The 22,742-nt window shown below is 35.4% G+C and overlaps 1 long non-coding RNA gene across 1 annotated transcript; it reads left to right on the top strand.

Moving 5' to 3' along the window:
• Positions 1-9,831: 9,831 nt before the first annotated feature.
• On the top strand, positions 9,832-21,689 carry LOC141410733 (uncharacterized). The gene is made up of 3 exons (XR_012435521.1): positions 9,832-10,130; positions 20,351-20,416; positions 21,488-21,689. It is a non-coding gene; the product is annotated as an uncharacterized lncRNA (long non-coding RNA).
• Positions 21,690-22,742: the final 1,053 nt, after the last annotated feature.

Below are 22,742 nucleotides of genomic sequence, written 5' to 3'. Positions count from 1 at the left end.
CATATTACCCCTCCAATAAACAAATTCCATGTTCCTCTGCTCCCTTCTCAAAATCTCACCCTCACTCAAAGGGTCAAATCCAATAACTTCTGTGGGTCCATTCCTGCTTGCCCAGGTTACACAGTAATGGGTACAGTTGCTGAAGTATTGAAATTCACTTCTGAGTATCTATTAGGGACCATGAGGCCTGCCACAAAGAAGAGATAGGAAATAACTCTGCTGCCCTCAACATGGAATCTAGTGTTTAGTGGGTGAATCCTGACAGGCCACCAGCTTGCCTTTCCCCCAACCATTTCCATAGGAATCCCAGGATTTCTAGTTCATAGTCCAAGTGTCATCCAAGATGAACCGGTACCCCGAGTATCAGGCTGATTTGGGCTCTTCTGTCACTATCCCCCATTCTGAGAAACTGAATTCTATGTTTGACCTCCAACTTTTCTTAGGAAAAAAGAAAGTCTGTCTTCTGCTACTACTTCACGTCTAAGATAACTTTCTCACCTCAGATTGGTATTACTGCTCTCCAGATTCACCCTATACAATGGCAGGCATAGAGTGCATCAGCTTGAGTGGGTCCCCAGTTCACAGTCTTCCCTTAGGTACACACATTGGATTATTGGTACTTCTGTTTCAGTCTAACACTAAAATCATTTCACTTTTCACAGTCAGATTTATTTCAGTTTCAAATGCTTTTCCTTGCCAGACCCCTTGTTCAGACATTTTACCTGAGATTCTGAAGATTATAAAATTATTATACTCCACTGAAAAGTCTTGCTTAATTCTGAAATTATTTTTCATACAGTTTATAATTTTTTCCAAACTGCCAAAGGGCAGGAATTATGCATTATTATATCTCTCATTATTATAGTAGCCAGATTTTGTAGAAAAGATCCACATACATTATTTGATAAAATCTAGTATACTTTTGGGGTCAGAGTATGGTTTATTTGAAATAGAGTCTGACATTGTATTCTGACTGCTGTGGTCACCCTACTTGTATCATAGTTTCTTGCATAGAGTGTTCCAAAACTGTTTCTCAGTTAATACATGAATTGTTCATGGAATCTGTTGGTTGAAAAAGCATTTTTGTTGTGAAAAGCATTGCTATTCTCATGGAAAATTTGAATTAATTTCTCCATTGGATTTTCTCCCCTGCAAATTCTTAGCATTTACATGTCAGAGAAACCCTTCCCTCTTAGTACATAAAAGTATTTTCAGTATAATACCTGAAGGGGTCACTCACGCACAGGACAAGTAATTCTCAGTGACATGTACTCTTGAACAGTAAAATGTCTGAGTGGTGGTGGAAACATTTTGTGTCACTTTTGAGGGACAGAACAGTTGTATTCTGCCCTGAAATAAAGGCTGTTTTCCTAATGAATGTGTTCAAACTTAGAAATTTAAAGGAAATTATTTTTGTTATTTCTGAAAAGTTTTTAACTTCCTGCTTTTTTATTTTATTTTTTTCTTGGAGAAAGGTTTTTAAGGATATAGGTATATATTTCTTCCCCAAACTTAAATTCAGTTGTTTTTTCCTAATTCAAGATATATCTTAGGAAAGTACCCTTTTTTTTCATGGTTAATTACTGATTTCACTCTAGGTAAGAATACATGAAAACAAGCAGCTCTTGGCAATTAGGTATTGCTCCACTAAAATCTTTTCATAATACTAAAATTATGCTTCCTCATTCAGAAATGGGGCTGATTACTTTCACACAGAAGGGCCACATTGGGACTCTTGATACTTGTATGAAACTAGTATATTTGATTTATTCTGTTTTTAACAAAACATATGTTTTTCAGTGTATTGAATACATGCTAAAATTTCTTATTGCTTTTGAAATACAGGTTCTTTTTTATTTCTAAATTTAGGTTGGGTTGACATCTAAAAGTAGTTTTATAGAGAAAAGTATGATTCCATTTCTATGTGCATGGAGTTTGACACTTGCTTTTTTTTAAGGGAGTAATACTCATTGATTACCTAGAAAGTTTCTTTATGCTTTGTTAATTTGAGAGGTCAGGCAATTTATTAGGTGTTTCCTGTTTTTAACTGCAGTCTGATTCTGAAGGAAATGAGCAGTGTCTGTGGCATAGCGATGACTCTGTGTCTGATGAGAGCCATGTGGACCAAACTCTCATTTTTCATAAGTGCTGTCATTTTACAGATGTATGACCTTTTTCTTCTTTCTGCAGAGGAGGAGGGGTTGGGGGAAGATAATGCACAGAGTTCATTTGAGAAACTCTTGTAGGCAGATACACAAATCATGTCATGTAAACCAGAACAGGCTAAGGAAACCTCACATCTCTTTTCAGAAGACAATAACAGATAGGACAGAGAAAGATGGAGGCAACGATGATTAGGAAAACAGGAATGGTTAATGGATAACAGCAACGTGGCGCCAAGCTGTTCATTCCATGCCATAAAGATATGAAGCCACACAAACAGAGACCAGGTAAAAGGTCTACATCCAATCAATGCAGATGTGTTTTGAGGCTGTTTGGTGGAGAATAATAGAAGCATGGAGAAGTTACTCTTAGCAAATTGAGCTATTCCTTACTTACAATTTGCAGCATACCCAGGCTGGCTTCACAGATGTGTGGTGTGGGCTGTGTCATGGCTAGTTGGTTCAGCACTTGCTTTAACCTTCCACTATAGCCCTGAAGTTTTGTTTTTGGACTGAGTCCTGTAAATTATGTAGCCAGCCCTGAGCAAGTCTAATAAACTGTGGAGCTGTATGCCCCGTGTTCTCAGGACAACTCACTTTCAGTTTTAAATTCTAAAACCTTACATTTATATGGTCCTGGAAACAAATGGTGGTTCAAATGGTCATCAGAGTAGGGAAGAAGAAGAGATCTCCTAGGCTCTTGTGACATCTAGCATCCCACACATCTTGGCTTGTCCTAGGTAAGGGGGAAGAGGGGAGTTGTTAAAAGCAAGGGCACAGTTGAGTAAAGTTGAGATCAGTTTTATATAACAACTCATGTTTCAGAGGGGATGAAGAAGACATTTATTCTTGGACTATTTTCCAAAACAGAAACAAAATATTATCTTCTCTAAATTTGATCAATGCACATGTACACACACACACACATATAAACACACACACACGTGTTCATTTATATCTAGGAAGAAGTTCAATATTAAAATTTATATATCGTTTTAAAAACAAAATTTTACTTCACAACATGGAAGCACACTGGACCAAGAGTGTTGTTTCCATGCATATGAAGAGAAATAACTTCATACACTCTTCTTATGAAAATGTATATTCACTCTACCAAGTAGCATGTGGAATAAATGTTATATAATGTTACCATTGCACCATTAAATAGGGTTCATTAAGAAAACTGTCATTTGTTACATTGTTCATTGTTCACTCATTGTTCATTTTTCATTGTCATTGTTCACTCTTGCTCAGTTATTTTCTAACATTGAGCTAGTTTCTTTTTGTGAACTGGCAGTGCTATATTATGAAGTCAGATTCTCATTTAATTTTGGAGAACATATCTGACTCCTGTATTTTATTTTGTACTGAGATAAAAATCTCATGAGATGGAAGTGTAACTGATGAAAGACAAGTGAAGTACCTCATCTGGGATTTATTTGACTTCATTATTAAAGCAAATTTCTAATCTGAGCTTCACTGTGGCAGACTCCATCTCATGTACACTATAAACTGCACAGAAAGCCCACCTCAGGCCACTGTCTCTGATGCAGGAGTTGATGTTTATTTTGGGGGTGAACTACAAAGGAAGAATCTCTTTCACTTTAGTTGATCTTTTGCAAAACGATGATAACATGCTGTCCAGCTACACAGATTGTATCTAACGATAAATGTTAAGAGTAACTCTGATATCAATTAAATCAACTTCATGCATTCATCTTAGAGAACGATCAATCTAAATGCTTTCCGGCAGAGTCCAAATAGATCATTAAATGACAGTTGCCAAGCAATTTCTACTTTACAAATCAATCCCACACTTAAATTGGAGAGTATGTCAAAAATATCTAAACTATTAGTTTTTTTAAGACCCGACCCCCAACCCAAACTGTTAATTATTGCACAGTCAACCCTGCAATTAAAGGGTGGATAGATTTGCCTAGAGAGATAACAGAGGAAAACAAGGGACACGATCTCTCTGGGGCAGTTGCATCACATGGGGTAGCTCTCTCATGGATGCTGTTTGTTCCTTAGCAAAACGTCCTAGTCAATAGATATGTAGAAACGAAGAGCAACTGAGATGAGCATCTGCCCGATTATTGAAGATGAACACACACTAGGAAAGGCGTGAGACAGGCTCCTCTATCCTAATGCCTCCAGCTCAATGCATGCTCTTTAGTTAATTTCTCAGGAAAACATCATTGATGGCAATATAACTATTCAATCATTTATTTACCCAAAGATAAGGGGCTGTGTGCAAACTCACTTAAGATAGGCATAGCAATTCTTTTAAGAAACAAATAGGATTTCTCCATGAGGCTTAATTTACCTAACTGAATAGAGCTAAGAAAGGTATTGAAGAGCAAAGATAAGTGTCTTACACAATATTCTTTTACCTCCATAACAAAACTTGAAGACTTTAAACTTCTCAGGTGACTGTTTTGTTAAGCATTTTTTTTGAAATCCTTTACTTAGTTTAGAAAAGATTTATATGTTTAATTTTCATGTTCTCTAGTTGTTTTTAAAGTCACCTATTTCTGAGAAAAAAATTCCTTGCTTTCCTTTTTTTCATTAAAACAATGATAGTCAACGTCTTGTCTTAATCTCTGAGAATGGAACTTTTGAAAGTGGACACATGATCTGATTCATTTTTCCTTCCTTTTCGCAATGTCCCTCATTTGCATAATGCATTTTAAGAGAGTTTCTTCTATGTTAAGCTTAGGCAAGCTTACATGTCTCTTTCAGCAGCACTATATCCATCTTGATACAAAGGGACCTTGATTCAAATCTATCCAGAAATTAGGTTCTCCTTCCAATAGAGCAACTGTATTAACAGTTTTTATATTTGACAGAGAAAAGAAATTTTCATTTATTTGTTAAATCTCCACAAGGTATATAAATAAATGAAATGATATCTCAATGGGATGTTTTGAACTGAGTTATAGCTAATGGATGTTTAGCAGGTTTTTTGGATACATGACTGTCATAACTACATATGTGTATAGTACAGTCTAACAGCTTGAAAAAAACATTTTTCATTGCCATAAAGATGGAAGATGATCTAAGAAAAGTATGATAAAGTCACAGCGTGAAGAGAGAAGGGCTTGGGAGAGGTTAGGGCTCCTGTTAAACTCTGCTTGTACTACTGTCTTCCCAATTTAATTATGATGGGATTATAAAAGGCATTTTTCCCTTTTATAAGTTTGTAATAAATAAAAATGCTTTAAAAATTGGCCATGGACATTTACAAAAGGGTTTTATGTGAATTTAAAAACCTTATTCATGAGTATTATAATAGAACTGAGCTTACCTAAAATTTAACCTTTTCAATCAGGTTTGTTATGCATATTTATAGATTTCTTTTTGTTTTTTGGTCTTTTCTTTTTTGGTGCTGGGATCGAACCCAGGGCCTCACGCATGTTAAGCAAGTGCTGTACCACCGAGCTACATCCCAGCCCATGTTTATAGATTTTTATGACGCTTGAAAACACTGGGCTTTCCTGGTACTCTGGAATCTTCTTGAGTCATTTTAATAAAATCCACTAAATCTTTATTTGTTTTGAATCTTCAGAAAGATCTGTAGATCCCAATTTAAGGCTTAAATTGTTACCCACACAGATTTTAAGCATTAGAAGGCTCAATATTATCATTGTGATAGATCATATTTTGACTCTTCTTAATAAATGCAGCATAATCTAATAGGAGTCTCAGAATTGACTTCTCTATTTAGTGTAATAACTATGAGGGAGTAATTCTGAATTAAAACAATGTAGCAAACTTCTTGCAATATTTATAAACTTTAAATTTTAGGTCCTTTAAAGTTTCAGGAATTGGAAACAAAATATAAAATAGTATGTCTGCTCTGCTTAACTGCAGTGTTATAAATTTACTACTAATGAGTGAATCAAAAAATGCTCAGATTAAACAACTTTTTATAGCCATTCCAAAGGACCCCCCATATTCTTTCTCTTTTTTAACACAGTGATTTTCCTTCTTATCTTCTCAGGCCTAAGGCATCTTATTTGCATTTGATTTGCATCTTATACTTAATGAGAAAAAAGAGAAAGCAGGGAGATAAGAGAAGGAAAGAAAAAACAGTTCCAGATACCCAGCAGTAACCAATTCCTTGGTGCTAGCCTATGCTTTTGAATATTTTATAATTTATAAACTGAAAACACATTATGCTGTGCTTTTCAAACAAGCTCTGTCACATGATTTTCCTAAACCTTTTAAGACATTAGGCTTGTGACTGGGATAAAAATATGCATTCTTTATTTCTGCAATATCTCTCCTGGTACTACACTGTGGGAATGGAAGAGGAGAGGAGGTTTGAAAGAGGTCTGAAGTGCCTGCTAATCATTTGCAGAGGCAAAACTGATTTTTAACTTTTTACCTTTACTGAAAAATATATGTTGATACTTTTAAAATAGCAAGAAAGTCTGTGTTAGCTAAAGCATTCCTGATTTCTTTACCATCATCTGCATGCTATTTTGGGAGTATGCTACTGAGAGATTTGTTGAACCTCATTGAATTGAAGTCAACTCATCAATTCTTAGGAGGAATTTAAGTTGAAGCTGATTCTCAATAGCTTCTGGAATGTAAAAGAAATGCTGACCTTTAGTCTAGATGTCAATGGAAGCCAAGTCAAGAGCCAGAAAGTTTTGGTAAGAAATTTATACATTGCTGATAAGAGCTAGAGATTGTCTCTGTGTTTCATGTCCTGCAATCCAGAGGTGGTGTTTCTAGTTCTGCTCTTGTAGGACCAAGACCAGTCATTTAAACACCCCTGTCTTTGATTTTCCTTGTGTGAATGAGAATTGATGCTGGCAAATTGCTTTTGGGGAGAGAAAATTAAAACCATCCCAATGCAGCATATTAACTCATCACTGCATGTCTAATATAAATGAATTTCTAAGAGAAAAGTCTCCAGTTAGCTGAAGACCAATCTGGAGGCAGTGGAAGCAAGGAGAAGAAGGAGAGTCTGGCTGTTCTTTGAAAAGGATGGTCATGTGCCTTGCAGCTTCCAGACAGCTGCCCAGAGCCAGGCAGTGCAGGGATCCTGTAAAACCTCAGCCCTTGAATTCTGTAGTGATAAGGGAGGCTGTCTGGATTAACAGCCCTGTCAAGGGTATCCCTCTGAAGTGCTTATTTGTTTAGAAAAAGAATCTCATTCATCATCAGGGAGTGACAGAAATGGGGGCTCTCTGACACCACATCTGAAGGCTACCTGGATGTATGGGCTCTTTTGGCACCTTTCATGAAAAGGAAGAGAAGGGAAAAGACATGGGTACAATTCAGTTTCAACATAGTATTAAAAGGAAATGTATTATACATGTTCAAAAATATCATTTTTGCGCTGCCAGTTTCATTCCTTTCATTATATGCCTCTACAGGGAAAAATTTATCTTCAATAAAAACCAGAGGTGCCAAACATAGTTGTGTTATTAACTAATGTAAGGTGCCCCAAAAGATAAAGAGTAAAATCAGAAATTACAATTGCAATTTGCTTTTTAATTATTTTATTATCAGATATTTTGAAACCCTTTTTATCAATCCATTCCTCTAGTCAAACATGTGGATCTGGTGTTCCCATGCTATAAACAAATCAATTAGAAACAAAAATAACTTCTTTTTAAAAATGTTATTGAAATAGTGACTAAAAATGAGTTGATTTCAGAATGTTTTTATAGTCTAGTATTTATAATGCCTAGTATTTTATAGTCTAGTATCTACCATGAAAATAGAAAAAGTTCAAAGCAAATATTATCATCTGAGAATATAAATGATGATAATTGATGTTAAAATTGAGTTCCTTGAGTATAAATAAGAATAGAATTACTTGTGAGATAGGTGGACTTTTAGGTACAATAGTTAATCAATTATGATTGGCAAATAAAACTAAATTTTGAATATGTACAATAATTAAGAAAATTTCAGTTTTACTAAAAAAGAATGACATATTTCAATCTCATTTGTATTTATAAAATTATATAAGTCACAACTAAGATGATAGGTTCATCTTTCATAAGCATGGCGACATATCTATATATCATTATAGCTATAATTTATTAAGAATTATTATTTTGTAATAGTTATCTCTTTCTGAAAAACACCCTGCAAGTAGATTCTGTGGTTTTATTTATTTAAAAAAATTTTTTTATTGTTGTGCTGGGTGGGAGTACATTCTTGCATTTACAAAAGTTCTTCAAATATATCAAATATATCATACTTGAATTCATCCCCTCCATCATTCTCCTTTATCTTCTACTTCCCCTCCCCCCCAATTCTGTGGTTCTATATGTGAGGAAAGTGAAGTTTTGGGAGGTGAAATATCACTTGCCTATGCCATATAGCTTATGTGTACTCACAAGAGGATTTGAAGGCAGAGTCACCTGGGTTCAAAGCCATTACCATTTACTCTCAGCCACATTGCCTTCCTTTAAAGATATCCACATGTGTCTATCTACAAATGTCATTCCAACTTTTAATAAAGCTGTGCCTTTCTCAAATATCTTTCAGACATGAAAATGGCTGGGAAAGTAAAAAAAAAAAATAGCTGGGCGCAGGTGGCTTACGCCTGTAAATCTAGCTACTTCAGAGGCAGAGATCAGCAGGATCTCAGTTTGAAGCCAGCCTGGAGAAATAGTTTGTGAGACCCTATCCGACAAACCCGTCACAAAAATAAGGCTGATGGAATGGCTCAAGGTAAAGGCCTGAGTTCAAGCTTCAGTACCACACAAAATAAATAAAATAAAATAAAATAAATAAAAGCTCAACTGAATACAATGGCTGATACTTGTTGCCACCTAAGAATCAAACTCAATATAAATAATAGGGCTTGGAAGGAAGCAGGCTGGCAGCAGTCACTCGTCTTTCTGCTTCCTTCCAACTCCCTTGGAATCTTCTATATTACTATTTTACTCAGATTTCACTTCCTGCAAACTTCCTCCATTTTGTCTGATTTCTGAAGGTTTTAATGTCTCCTAGATATCTATAGATAAAAGTAGATTTTTTTTTCTTAGTATTCTGGTTAATGTGGTAATAAGAAAACTTGGGTCTATTCGGAGAAATATAATACTACCAAGAAGAGGAATAAAATAAGCAATGACAACCAAAACTATCTTCCCCCATAAATGGTTCAACAGCCATTTCTACCCATCAAAATCTTTACTGTCCACTAGATATGATTAATATTTTGTGACTCTGGGCCAGGCAAGTAGATTGGCTGTTCATTACAGGAACTTTCTTAAAGGCTTACCAATTCTCAGAAACATTGACCTTGCTTCGTTCTCTCTTGGAGATGTTGTCAAGGCTCTGTTCAGGTAGTTTTCTCCCCTATCATGGTAAGCAATAAACTTAGTTCTTTCTTTCCTAAGGTTGTGTTAGTTATATTAGACGAACTGGTATTTGAAAATAATAGCAACAGACCATTACATAACACAGTAAATAAATATGTCAGTTAAGTGCTGTGCATATACTATACCCCTTCCTGCACACACAAGTATCATTTGATCCTTATAACAACCCCATATCCCATATTACATGTGAGGGAACCGAGGCCCAAAGAGGGGTTAAGTAGCTGGCCCAGAGAACACAGCTTCTTTGGGAGTATACCACTACCAGGAACAACTGTAAGTGAGCCTTTTGGAGCTCCGACAGATTTAAGGGAGATCGCTGATCCAGGGTATGTGTTTCTAGACTAGAGCTGTTATTGTCTACAGAGGGCACCAGACCAGTAAGGTTGAAGGAATTAGTGTGGCATGTTAGTTGAGGAAGGAAAATTGCTTGAATCAGTGTCTGAATGAGGTATAATTAGCACAGGTAATGGTCCTGGATGGGTGGTTTCCCACACTAACCCTGCCCACCATGGCAGAACAGTCTGAGGTGGCAGCCCTGGTGGTTCCTTCACAGGAAGACGACTGGGACAAATTCCTCTCCGGATATTTTACCAATTCTCTGTCAATGAACTAGGTAAGTAGGACTGGTTCCATTCTCTCTACCAGAGTCTCTCTTACCAGTGTTCTGTAACAGTGCAAGTATCCTCTGTTACAGAATTCATCAAGTTCCTAATTTGGATAAGCAGAATTTAGGAATTTGGGACACCTGTGTTTCCTGGTCTGTCTGTCTGTCTCTCTCTCCCTCTCATCTCAAATTCTCTAACAAAATTATTTCCTTTTTATTTTTTTCATGATGCTATCACAATTCTGCACTAGATCCTCTAGGTGGTGACTAAATTGACATGTGTTTTGTGACCTCATCATCTTGGGAGTAAGCCTCTGTTGAGTCATTGTCTGATAAAATGCTGCCTGAGAATTATACTCCAGGGACCATTTAGCTTCCTGGAAGCTAGGAGCAGGGAGCCCTGATACTCTTTAGGAATTTGTAAAAAGGAAAATATGGGATTAAGGATGACATATTTAAATACTTCTTAAATCCTTTATCCTACATGGCTCTCAAGTGAACTATTTAATAGAATTCTAATTGTTTTCATTATATACATATAAGGAAGTATTTATATAATATATATCCCCATATGCATATACAGATATATTAAATTTTAATGTGCAGTATTGTTTTATTCTTTCTAAAATAACCGTCTGCTTGAAGCCTTCATCTCCTTCATCTATAAAGTGTAATCTGAAGCATATTTTAGAGCTCACGGCCATTGCCTTACTCTTTGTGCTCTCCCTCTGTAGTTTTGTGGAGCATCTCAGACTTGAATGTGCACATGAACCACGGGGGTCTGGTTACCAGGCAGATTCCCACCAGTAGGTCTAAGGTGAGGCCAAACCACTGCACAGCTTACTGGGAAGGCCAACTCCTGACCAATTCACTTTAGGGCAGAGGACCCTAGGGCTTAGAGCCTCATTTTTTACCAACCTGTCACTTGTTCTATTCCTTATTATGTGTGGGAGTCCTTGCCTTCCTGCTTGCGTGCTTTGCACAGCCTGTCTTCTCTGAATTGGTGTCTACACAAATGGAAATGAAGGAGATGACTTTTCACCTCTCTGATCCTGGAAGGAAAGTTCTTTGCATTTCCTTTTCCTGGACAAACACATTTATCTGAACCACAGCGTTACACTGCCAAGTGTCCTGAGTGAAGTGGAGACATGCCTCTGTGACCCTCAAGATAGTAACTCTCATGAGGCCCTGAGTTCAAACCCCAGTACTACCAAAAAAAAAAAAAAAACCAAAAGGATGGTAACTCTGGCAGACACAGGCATAGACTGGGAATGGCCTTTGGTGGAGAGAAATAACACTTCCTATAAAGACATTGTGACCTTTATTGTGCATTTTCCTTCTCTTTATCTAACATCAGGAAAAACACTACAGTCTCAGGATGGCCAAAGCCAATAATTCTGGCAGTTAAAACATAATGCACAAGACAGAATCCTACTCTCTCTAAATTACAGCTCATGTTTTCTGCTATGACTCTCTGAACGTAAGCCTTCTTAGACAGACTTTGGAGTGATGGGCTCATAATACTTAATGACAAGCTTCCCCAGAAAGTGCTAATTAATACACAGGAGCGTCTCATCAGTAGTTATAGCACTGGGCTCATACTGGCTCCCTGGGGCGTGGACCACCAGAAGCATCATTGCGTTCAGGCACAGTTAATTCTCCATGAATGGTGATCTTCTCCACACATATTCCCATGCTGGACTCTCAGGAGGCCACTAAGCCCTTCAGCCTCATGTTCCCCACTTCCCCAATCAAGTGAAACGCTCCTATCACCTGGTTAAACTAGTTAATACCACATAGGCTTCTAGATAGTCACTTAACGACTCTGGGACCCTTCAGCAGTATCCTGTCCAAATCCTGGGGAAATGAGGCCTGGAGGGAGTGAAATGAACCAATACAAAAATTTTTAGAGGGACAAAATTTGCACCTAAATTGCACTTTATTTCTTTTGCCTGAGGATTAAGGACATTTTTAAATGATAATGTTTTAAGTGATGACATGACCCTTAAATTTTTACTACACGACTCTGCTTAAAAAACAGACAATAAAACAAACGCTCCCTTTCTATTAAAATTTCCTTTTCCTTTTGTCTTTAAAGCATTTACTGTGGCACTTACAACGTTAACATCTGCTTGAGGCTGCTTATTCTTGCTTTTCATTTATTTGTGCATTGTTGAATAAATGCACTGTTTCAAGATATTTGTGTTTTATTAGGGAGAGAACCATGTCCTTTCAAAAGTATTATCTTCACTCTTGCAATAACACAAAAACCTCAGTGCTCCAATAAGAACTACTCCAATTCAAATGTAAATCCTTTCCATACCTCTCAATGTGCTGGTTCAATAGTTCTAGAATGAAGTCAAGAATGTGTATTTTTATCAAGCCCACCAGGTGATTTTGATGCACACTTAAAACTTTCTTAGGCCTTTTTCTTTTTATTTATAAATTTTTCATCCAAAAATAAAAGAGTACAAGAAGAACAAATGCAGGCATTGTAGTGGTACTGCCACACAAAAGGAGTCCTGGAGATGCTTGGTAAATCCTCCCCCTCCCAACTCCCAATGGGCTCCATTCACTCAGGGCTGGGGTCTGGCAGAAGCAGATCAATGCAGAAAGATTCCAGGGAAGAGGGCAATTGGGAGCTCTGATGAGTGATTTGGAAAGGAAGGAATGATTGGAGTGGAGGCCACATGGTTTAACTTACAATGAACCTGCAGGTTTTGAAAATTGCATGCTGGATTTCCTCATAAACATACATCAATCTCAGAGCACAGAAGGCTCTGCTCTTTGGTATGCAATCTTTTGGGAGTTTTTCCTCATTCAGTACAAAAACAGAAAATATACATCGGAGTTGAGATTTAAAAATGCAGAGAAATAAGAAAGGCTTTCAATAATTTAATAAAAAGCATGTGGGCAAATGTGAGCTCCAGTCACTTCCTATTTAAATTGTGAAAACTTTGAATTTGGCTTTAGAAGGATAAGCACAATATCCTTTGGCATTTTCTTCTCTCTCTACTTTTTTTAAACCTGAACATCATTTCAGAATGAAGTGGTAGCAATTATTGTCACAGACCCAAGCAAGCAGTAGCACTTAATAAGAATGATACATGGAACAGAGGGAAATCAGAGTGCACCTGTCACCAATCTTAAGCATTTGTATCCAATATGCAATTATTCAGGAAAAAAATGAGGAAATATGAACATGCAGAGATATAAAAATATTATTTTACTGTTCTTTTAGAATTAATAGAATATAAAAAAATCTCTGGTTTGCCTTGTAGGAAGTTTAGTAAGTTTCTAGGATTAAATGGCTTTCCTCTTCTGTGAAGGGTCTGATGTCAACCCTTGTACCAAGGCTTAAAGTCTTAGGTCTGTTAGAAGTTTCCATCAGTCAGTCTGTATGTTAGTGGATAAAGTCGGTTGCTGATATAACCTATTCATTGCTCTCTGGAAAAATGCATCAAACTACAAAAGTATTTTTTAATGGTGAAGGAAGGCTGAGGAAATGAAGGCTCATCTGATGATAAAATGCATTTTCTAACTGGCAACATTTTACCACAATGGTTTTCTAAGTTACTTTAAGTGCTGTATTTGATGAGGTGGTGAAAAAAAGACACGCCTTGTCTTTGGTAATCTATTTTTGTTACTTCCATGAACATGAAAATATATCTTAATTTATTTTCTCATGGTCAGAAAAGTTGGTATAGTATGTATGTTCCGCTTGAAATAATTTATTTTGCAAATTCAGTACTACACAAATTGAGAGGAGAGAAAATTTTACTTCCCCCATTCTGTTTTATCCTAATATTAATGTACATTTTTTAACACAACATCTGCACTTCATAATATATTTTCTGTAGAGAGGGAGTTATGTGGTTTGTTAGTCAACAATTATTTGACACTCAGTGCATGCTAAACTGTATAATATATGCAATGAAATGTTTACAAGAGGGACAGAATACAAATAAAATCCATCTGGTCTCAGACTTGACCCTTGAGGGTTTGTGTGGTGTACAATATTTGAAATCATGTGATAGTAGATATTAATAAACTTGGGTTGAAGGCATGTAACTACACATATGTTTTACAAGCCAGTGAATTCTTAACAGGCTTCTCTTATAGTTCATGTCCCAAAGTTCTCCAAAGGAATTTACTAATAATTTAACAATGTGTTTGAAATTACTGGATTACTGTTCAGTCTAGATAGACTGGCAAACTTTTAAATGAAATATTTAAAGTCAACATTTATCAAATTCTGTTCCAATAATGGGGCTTTCCAAAAGACTGGTGAGCTACCCTTTGGCTATCGTGGTTTTACTATTGCTTCTTGAAGTTATAGTACATTTTCCAGATATTCTCAGGACAACTCCAATTATGATAATAGAAAATTTGTTGAATAACAGGTATCTAAGGTGAAATTTGACATTTTTCATTTGGTTTGAGCAACTATGCTCCAGAACTGACTTAGTCTGTGTTTGCATGATCAGACAGACACATTAGCATTATTTTTTTTTTCAATTTTTATTAAGTTTTTGACTTTAAAAGCACATTTCAATAAAGTTGTATCTTATTTTAGACTAAAGAAAAATACAAGCTTTTATACATAAGCAGAAGGTAACAATAAAAAATGTGACAAAACTTGCCTTCTCTGGTGAAATTTATTGACTACAAGAAATAAACACAAAACAGAAATATGGTGATTCTTTGCAAGTCGAAAATTTTCTTAAGCCAAATCCTGTGAATAAATCAGCTACTATGAGTTCCAGGCTGGAACTTTGAGGTTATCAAATGACCTCCGATGAGGTCACTTGGATTTATAAAAGTGGGCAACACTTCTTAAGAGGTTCTTGTTTATATATAGCATCTGGCTTAATGTTGACTTCATTATATTAGCATTTTTTCCTTTTACAACCTGGTATTAATTTCCTGCTGCTACTTTCTATCTCAGTTTAGATGATTTTTGGAGTTGGGATATTGTATATGCTTTCTTCCTTTCCTCCTCACAAACTGCCAACACTGATGTTGAAAACATTCTTTATTTGAATATAGAAAAGCTTATTAACATTTCCTTCAAGGGAATTTTGGTAAAAAATAATAAAAAGCACAGAGAGAAAAACAAAAGAAAAGAACACCTTGCTCAGGTTTATCAAAAATGTTCTTAGTTCTAGATGACTATAAAAATCACATTAGCACAGTTAAAACTTAGAAGTAAACATTAAGTTAGTTTGTCCAGATTCAAAACAATAGAATAACTCATCACCCCCATTGGAATAGATGAGATGTGCTTCCTTACTTGTTTCCTAAACAACGTCCTGAGGACAAACCTTTCTGCAGATTCAGTCACTCCAGTCACCTGACCTGACTTGGTGTTCCAGGGGGTCAGGGCTGCATCTCATCTTGTCATGTTTGTAGTCCAAGAAAACAAGCCAATAAAAGTTAGCTTGGTTAATTTTTTGTAGCTGATACTACTGGCAGAATGCAGAGTTTATCATTGAGAGGAGAGCAAAATCATGATAGATAGGAAACAAACATTACACTCACATAACACAGAAGCAAACAAAGCAAAACATTGGTCAATCACATAAGAAAATAGCAGTACAAAACAGCCCTGAATAAGGGTAAATTTGCTCTCCTGGGTAAAAAGTTGAACCATCCTGTTTATGGTTATATGTCCTTGTTAACGTTCTTCAAACTTTTACCTGACTATTCCCCTAATATTTTTCATTGTAATCAGTAATATTTAAGTGAAACATATGTTTGGATAGAATAAATAATTGAAAATTTTTAATATATTTTTCTTATTCTAAATTCTATAAAATATGTGGAGGACATCATAGAACTCAGAATTTCCACCATGAAACTCTGAATTGTCTTATAACTGAGGGTATTGTTCCTAAGATTTCACTTTCATACTAGCCAACAAATATTTTACAGACCAAACCAGAACTTCACCTGATTATTGGTACTTTCCATAAAAGAGGTTTTTGCTTAAAGTGTCTGAATTGCTACAGAGTATTGCAAAGGAAAAAAATCCTTAAAATATACAAAAAGTTACCAAAATATGACCTTTTGTGCTTTGCTGGTATACATGAAGAGACATCTCTTGATTTTGAAATTTCATTTATCTTTTTCTCCAAAAAAATTTATCATAATGCTAAGTAGAAGCAACAGTGTCATATTTACATTTTTTAACCTAAATGTCATTGATTAATTTTAGAAATCATAGCTTTCCAGTGATAAATGTTTTCCTATACAATATCAAGATTTAGCAGAGAGTTAGCATCTGATCTCACAGCTTACAACATATGTATAACTTTGGTTAGTAAGGTGACATATTTTGGCCTTAATTTCTATATTTTGGAACATAAAAGTAACACTAAAATGAAACATTTACTGTCTACTTATCTGTGTGAAACACTGTCCTAATTCCTTTATTGACTCTTCACAACAATACTATGATGTCAATATGGTATTCTTTCCATTTTGCTAAGCTCTCGTTATACAGATGTGGAAACTGGGGCAAGAAAAAAAAAGTAGCTTGTTCAAAGTCACACAATTAGTGACAAATTCATGATTCACCCAGAAAATAAAATTTTAATACTTCATTATATCTTCATCATTGAAGCACTTTGCCTTAGTGTTGTTTTACACATGAGTTAAAGAATTCAACTATGATGTTTTTGATACATTGTAAGAACTTTGTAAATGCCACAATGTACCCCCACCCAGCACAACAATAAAAAGAACAATTAGGCTAGACACTCCCATAAATAGTAGATGCATCATATTTGCACACAGATTGAAAAAATTTTATCAGCTCTCATTCTTTTCTTTAGCTTTTTAGACTTACATTAAAAGTTAATTACATGCTATATAATATTAATCCTGGTGAATTTTAAAAAGTGAGAAACAATTGAGTTCTTCCCAACTGAAGAGAAATTCAAATTTTGTTTCATCTGCATAATTTATGTTAGGTTTTTGTGTTCTGAACTTAAATCACTATGTGTAGAAATATTAATTAGAAATAAGAAAGGGATGTTGGGAGAGAAAATATGAATTTGACATGAATCTGGTATAGAATAATACCATTTAATTATGTCAGTATTCCTTCAGTTAATATAAAACTAGATATTAACATCAGCCAGACACATTTGTCAATTATGCACAGATATTAAGATGTTCATTTATTGGCTTTATATTGGGCAACATACAGATGTACAGTTTTTGAAGACTGTGACATGGATACTAAATACTTTAAATTTCATAGTTACTTTTATAAGAATACTGATACATTTCATCTCAAACTGTTCAACTTCCCCTAATATAAATTGCTTTTGGAAAAAATACTTCACATATATGAATCTTGGTATTCAATTCCTAAGATAAGCTAATCAAGAATACAAAAATTCTAACTGCTATGTTCTGCCAATTTTACACTTTCCCACATTGTGATTTTTTTTTTAAAAAGTGTATTAATATTACATTCTTCAAATAATTCAAATAACTCAAAGAATAGCGTGCTAATGTCACCCCCAAGTACATTCTGTTTGATCTTACTTACATTTCATTGCCAAAAATGTATGTATTTTTGAAATCTATGGGAGATAAATTATAGTAAGGGTAAGAAATTTATTCTATGCTGTATATTTAAGGCCACAACTTATTTAAATTATGTAATGGACAGACACCCTCTTATTTGCTTATTGGTTTAAAAATTGTGCTAAGGGAGACACCATGCTGTATGCTCACACATTCTCTCATCGTTTTATTAGCCTTTTTGTTCCTAGTGTTTTTGGGACTTAGAACTCACTAGTACCCTGGAAAGATTTTTTAGTTGCAAAACATAGACAAGGTAAAAGTTATTATTTTGATGTACCATTGATGGCATTAAATATATCACACTATTGTATAACCATTATCTCTGTTTTAATTTTTTATTACTCTGTACAAAAATTTGTACTCATTAAGCAATAAGCCCCCCCCCCTTTCCCTCAGATTCCAGTGACTTCTATGTTCTGTCTGAATGAATTTGCATGTTCTAGGTGCCTCATAGAAGTGGAATCATGCAATATTTACCTTTGGTGTCTGGCTGATTTTACTTGGCATAAAGTTTTCAAGGTTTATCCATATTGTGTCATGATGTATCAGAATGTCATTCCTTTCTTAAGACTAAATAATACTCCCTTGTATATATGTACCTTATTTTGCTGTTGGTGGACATTGAGTTGTTTCTACCTTAGGCTATTTTGATTAATGCTCTAATGAACATTAGTGTAAAAATTATCTGCAGAATTCATGCTTTGATTTTTCTTACATATATACTTAGATGTGAAATTGTTGGATCAAATGATAACACAAATGTACTTAAGTTGGGGGGGAACTGCTAAACTGTTTTTCATGGTGGCATTCACATTGTTTTATTCCCTCCTGTGATACATGAGGGTTCTAGTTTTTCCACCTCCTTATCAACAGTTGTTATTCTCTCCTTCCTCCTCCTTTTGTCCCTTCCCTCCCTCCCTTCTTCTCTCCCTTCTTTTCTTCCTGTCTTTCATCATAGATGTGAAATGATATTATCACTGTGGTTTTAATTTAAATGACTAGTGATGCTGGCAGTGAAAGTTACATGTTTTCAACAAGTTATAACACACTTTCTAAGAACCACACTGATATTTACCTCTGCTAGTTTCACAAATCATTGAAAATAAAAGCTCAGTTTTATAACTTTCATCAGAGCAGGAAGGAGTAACACAATATGACATAAAAATGTGATTTATAAACTAGCTGAACTGAATTCAAAATATACTCCCTCATTTACAACCAGTAAGATGGTGGGCAAGTTTCTCTAAGTTGGAAAGCAGTGATTGCCCATGAGATATGGTGACGCTCACATTGAGCTGATCACCTGTATTTGTTCACTGTTGCACCCTTAGAACTCAGTGTTGTTTGGATTATAGTGGCTGCACAATCAGAACTTCCTGAATGATGGAATAATGTTTATAATAGTCTTCCAATAATTATAGCTAAGTAGAGGCATGAGCCCTTCTAAACAAATTTAAATGGTAGCTCTCGATTCATATATTATTTTTATAACTTAGAAAATATTATATAAGGATAATATACTTAAACATGCGCATATAAGTATATTATCAAAATATATCTGAGATAAATACATAGTTCAGAAATATTTGGAATTTACAATCAAATATTAAATTTCAAAACTGCAGATGTGCAGACTCACATCTGTAATACTAGCTAATTAGAAGGCAGAGATCAGGAGGATTTAGATCAGCCCTAGCCAAAAGCAAGACCCTATCTCAAAAATACTCAACACAGAAAAGGGCTGGTGGAATGGTTCAAGTGGTAGAGTGCCTGCCTAGCAAGCCTCCCCCAAAAAATTCAGACCTGCCAGAGAAATGAATTCTAAGTAAGTGAAATAGATAACTATATATTTTTCTTCGGTTTATAGTGCCTGGATTATGGAGGGTTTGAGATATCTTTTAAGTAATTTAATTAGTAATCGGGACAATAGAGTTACCAGAATTGTTTGGGGGAGATCTAACTAAATAGATTTGGGTAGTGTTCTCAGTACATACTACTCAGTTTTAAAATCTGAAGACTATACTTTCAGGGATCATTTCTATAGCTCTTAAAATATGAACTGTATTCAGTTTAAATGACTGCACAGAGATAAGCTAGATCCTGGGCCTTTTCCTTGGTTTTTCAAGTATTTTTAGCAATTCCTTTTTGTTTATATCTCGGTGTTTGACTTGCAATTCACACTCATTAAAATCCAGTGATGGAGTAAACAGAATGTCTTTGTACTGTATCATGAAAACCAGGTAAACTGAACAGCATACTGTAGATAACTCAACCTCATTTTAAATTCACTTGTTTAAAGAAGATAAATTAGAAACAAAGCTATATATTATTTGCATTTTAGATAGGCCAAATGATTAGTTGTGAAACTGCCCTAGAAAAATCTTTAGAGTTCTCACTTAAAAATCTAAAGAGTTTTCATCCATCCCATGTTCTATAGAAGTATTAATGGGCTAACCTTTCTTCTCAACTTAGGTGAATTCTTGATGTCACCTTTTCATGAAATGCTGATTTCTTGTAAGGGATGATGACTTGGAAACTTTTCATGGTCACCATCTGAGGGATTTTTTTATTGTTCTAATTTTATTTGGAAAAGGACTTCTGTCAGTATGTTCTCTTCTCTGTCTCTCTAGATGGCAGCATTTGCCCAGTGGACTGTTTCCTATCCTTCTCTTTTCTGGACCACCTTCTTTATAAAGGTACCATATGTGGGGAATAAAAATGCTGATGTGTGACTATCAGACTGATTGAGAAATGAGTGAGGGACTGTATGGCTTTTAGGTGAAAGTAGAAGCTATTATTACCTAAAGCCTATTTGTCTCTTAGAAAAAAAAAAACCAAAAAACAAAAAAACAACTCATTCTTCACAAAATTAATTCATGTGAATTTGTAGATGGGGCAGCATTTCAAATGAAATTTGAAGGCCTTCCTGCCCCTCAACTCCCATCCTCAATATGTTCTCATGGGGGACTGGTATTCTTCTATTTTAGAATAATATTACTGAAGGTTTTACCAACCTGGCTGAAGCCCAGATACTCAAGAAATATATGAATCTTAGTTTACTTGTCAGAATTATCTGTGGACACGTGTTCACTTGTAACATAGAAATAGAAATAAGAGCTCCAAACTTTTTGAGATTTGCCCATCTCTAGTGTAGACTGGTGGCAGGAGATGTGGCTATGGAGCATAGGACTTAGAAGTAGCTGAAATACACACCATCAGGGCCACCTTCAGAGTGCAGTTGGCCAGAGCTGCTGCACAGGGGCTTTCACATTCAGAAGCTACCCTGAACTTGGTTTAATGGTCTGCTGCAACTGTCTTGAAATTCTTAATAATTTTTGAACCAGAGGCCCTGCATTTTTATTTGGCACTGGCCTCATAAATTAGGTAGTCATTCTTCTGCATTTTTAGTAAGGAAAAGTATCTCAAATTGACAATACTTGCATAAGGAATAGTAACATGGACATGGTAGCTCAGTGGTAGAGTACTTGCCTAGTATGCACGAGGCCTTGGGTTCAATCCCTAGCACTCCAAAAAAAAAAAAAAAAAGGCATAATAACGTAATTCTTCTGTAGCCAATGAAATGTGAAGTAGATCAAATCTTGTGTGATAGTGAAGTCCTTTATATATACTAGAAAGCACTCATCTGGGTTTCTTAAGTGTTTAAAATTAGTTTTCTATAATTAGTAGCAAGGCTTTCTAAATTCATGTCAATTGAAAAACACGACTGATGGAATGGAAAAAGTGTTGTTGTTTTTTTTTTTTTTTAGTCTGGATATATGTGAATACATCTGTTCCCTTGGTTCCAACTGGAATACAGAAATCCAGCAGCATATATAAAAGCAGGAAGACCAAAAGAACCAAAGGTATTTCATTGATGTTTTTGGATGAAGCATCTACCAGGCTATTGGTGTGTTTGGAGGATGTGATGCTGATACAGAAACGAGGGCAACAAGCAACCAGTTTCTAACTGTGAAGGAGTATGGAAGAGAAAAGTAAATCGGGACATTGAGACTATTTTTTCTATAAGCTTTTAAAGGAAAACAAAATACATGAATTTACAGTAGTTGTATATATCATTTAAGAAAAGTACAGCTAGAATTATTAATTTAATTTTCTGGCTACATGAATTCAGTTTATTTTATTAACATCCAATGAAACATATCTTTTATTAGCAGTTGACATTTTGGATGTTGTAAAGAGCATTTAGCACCCAATAACCATTACCAATCAAAGAGGGCACAAATAACATGCAGCATCCTGTTTAAACCACTGGAACTTTGCTAGATGTCAGGGTGGGTGTCACAATTGTCTTAAAAGTCGTGTGATGTCTAGAGAGGGCTGTTTTCACTAGAACTTATATAGTTGAAAAAATATAGTAATGAAGGAAGGAAGGGAGAGAAGGAGGCAAGGAAAAAGAAAGGGAAGAAAGAAAGAAGGAAGAAAGGAAAAGAGGGAGGGAGGCAGAGAAGGAGGGAGAAAGGGAAGAAGGAAGTTGGAAGGAAGGAAGGATGAAAAGAAGGAAGAAAGGATGAACCAAAGGGAGGGAAGGAAAGAAGGAAAAATAAATGGAAAATTTCTATGTAAACATGGGCTATAGAATTCCTGGGAGTAAAAGAAAGTTATGTTTATGGTATAGCATAAAGGGGTTTAAAAATGTTAATTTGTAGAACTTTATATGGTTTCCTTCAAACTTTGTGGGCTGTGTGGTAAAAAATGAAAGTACTTGAGGGAAGTTCCAGACACACAAAAACTGGTAAATGGGAGGGAAATAAGATTCCCACAGCTCTCTTCTGGTCTTAAACCTAAAGACAACCACAGGCCTCTGAGTCGGGGACAAGGGTACAAAATTATTTTATATTGTTGGGTGTCTTTGGCTCTGATTTTTAAATCTAAAACTTACATTCAGCAAGTCAGTGGTAAATTCTGAGCTTATACCTAACTACAGTAAGCTTAATGGTACTTTCTTAATGTATAGTAAGGTCACATATGACTTACTTATTCAGTGGGAAATACTGTGTAAAG

Source organism: Castor canadensis, chromosome 9 (genome assembly GCF_047511655.1).
Source record: "Castor canadensis chromosome 9, mCasCan1.hap1v2, whole genome shotgun sequence".
Classification (NCBI taxonomy): Eukaryota; Metazoa; Chordata; class Mammalia; order Rodentia; family Castoridae; genus Castor; species Castor canadensis.
This window is presented reverse-complemented; position numbering and strand designations above follow the sequence as displayed.